Raw genomic sequence first — 2,485 nt, forward strand, 5'->3', positions numbered from 1 at the left:
AACATCCGTTTGTCATCTGAAGCCATTTCGTCTCTCATCCTGGTTTGTGAGCACGTGACCGTACCGGGTTGACATGCTTCCACGCCATTTTTGTTATGGGCAAAACCCACCATGACTCTGTGGCCAACACTAGGCAACGGTCTGAACATTCCTGTACATTACTTAATGTAGCCGGCGACATGCCCGACCCGTTTTATCTTTAGCGTGGGCAGAAAGCCAAGAGCTTAAGTGTTCTACACAAAAGGAGCCCCTAGTATTGTTATTATTCTTTTTAGCAACGCAATCCTCCTTCAAGAAGTCTTTTCTTCCCTACAAGACTCCCGCTTCGGAAAAGGGACCGAGTTCGCGACGCCACTTTCCGACTACGGAGGGTCCCCAGGGTCAAGCCGAACCAACTCTGGCCGGTTGCTCGGCGCGCCAGGAGCGGCTTTTCAGGTATCTCAGCATCTGGCCTGAACCTTCTCAGAATACTCCAGGCTTCGATCTCCCTGAGGCTGCCGAGGGTTCCGATCCGGGCAAATTAGGGTCTTGGTGAAGATGGCCAGTCTCGATCGGTGGCGAAAGCGAAGACCCCAGTTGACCCGCAGCTGTCGTTCTCTTTGTTAACCTCGGGACATCGCGCCCCCTCCCGGGGACGCTTGCTCAGCGCTACCTTGCCCGACTCGTCCCGGTATTTTATTTACCCGTGACCCTTAGGAGTAAGCGGCGGGAGGTCTACTTTCCGTCGGTCTGCCCTTTCCTTCAACTGCAAGATGGCTTCCCGGACGGGCCTGTGCCATGCCATTTCTGGGGAAGAATATTTGGATTCCACGGCGTTTCAATGCGCACAACGTTCAAGTGTCAAAAGTACCAATTTCCAGGCTGGGAGCTACAAGTTGCAAGGAAAACAGTGATCCAAAGATACAGTATTTATTGCTTCACGAAATCTTGCCTTTCCACGTTAAATGAAACTTTTGCGTGACTCACAGTGCACTAAGTATCCACATTGTTTCATTGGGAAGTGTTGGGTAAGGAAACTAGAAACTTACAGTAGAAACAAAATGATAAAGGAGATAAAGATCGATGTGAGAATATAGATGCCCTTTGCATGAAATCCAGTCCTCCTTTATTACGCAAGAAACCGAGATACTCCTGGATTGTATTACAATAAAGTCGTCACTGGCTAAAGATCTGCCGTCCCTCAAATCCGAGTGGCCCCAAAATAAAATTTTATCTTAGAAACCTTCACCATGTTCATCTGGCTACACCATGATGTGAGTTCATGAGGATACTAATGGAGGCAAAAGGAAACTATTTAACCTTGTTTCCTAATGTCCACCTACCACAAATTCGTGCTAGAAATATAATTTTAAAAATCACTTTATAGTGGCTGGGCGCAGTGGCCATACCTGTAGTCCTAGTACTCTGAGAAGCCTAGCGGGAGGATTGCTTGAGTCCTGCAGTTCTAGACCAGCTCCTCTCTACAAAAAAATAAAAAATAAATTAGCTAGGCATGGCGGTGCATGCCTGTAGTCCCAGCCACTCAGGAGGTTGAGGCAGGAGAATCACCTGAGCCCAAAACAATACTGCAGTGAGCTGGGATTTTTGTCACTGCACTCCAGCCTGGGCGACAGAGTGAGGACCCCAAAATCAAAAATATATATTTATCACTTTATGGAGCAAAGCTAGAAGGACATATAACACATCATCAGTAGTAATCTCTAATTTTGCTCTGTGATTTTCTGTATTTTCCAAGTTTTTTGCATGAGGCCTGATCTTTAAGTATTTTTGTCTGAAAAATATTCTAATAAGAGAAATATTCTCTTTGCAGGGAAACTTGATTATCCTACTGAAACTGTCATGTTTCCTTCTCCCTATATTCATACTGTTTTTGTGTGTTTCCCTAGTAAAGTTGAGGCAATTTTCAGGTAAGGATTTTTTTTTTTCCATCTTTGCCCTCCAAATGCCCAGGATACTACTTCACACACAGAGATGTTTACTTCTGTCAAATAACTTAATATTTTGAACAATGACCCTAATGTAGGCCAATCATTTTGGAAATTCATTGCCAAATGGAGAGGAGTATTAGATACCTCACGTTGTGTTCCTTGTTTCAATATATTTTATTTTTATATATTTTATTATTTTATTTTATTGTATTTTTTTGAGTCACATCACTCAGGCTGGAGTGCAGTGACATGCTCACGGCCACTGCAGCCTCGACCTACTGGGCTCAGGAAGTCCTTCCTCCTCAGCCTTGCAAGTAGCTGGAGCCACAGGTACATGCCACCACGCCCAGCTGATTTTTTTAGTTTATTGTAGAAACGAGGTCTCACCAAATTGCCCAGGCTGGTGTTGAACCTGTGGGCTCAGTAATCCTCTCACTTCCCAAAGTGCTGGGATTACAGGCATGAGCCACCATCCCCGGCTCCTTGTGCCAGTTTAATGAGATATTCTCAGCTCTAATTCAAAGAGTGGCAATCACTGTTTGCCAAACCAGCAAATG

The sequence above is a fragment of the Carlito syrichta genome, unplaced genomic scaffold, assembly GCF_000164805.1.
Source record: "Carlito syrichta isolate Samal-C Ts95f unplaced genomic scaffold, Tarsius_syrichta-2.0.1 Scaffold104742, whole genome shotgun sequence".
Taxonomy (NCBI): domain Eukaryota; kingdom Metazoa; phylum Chordata; class Mammalia; order Primates; family Tarsiidae; genus Carlito; species Carlito syrichta.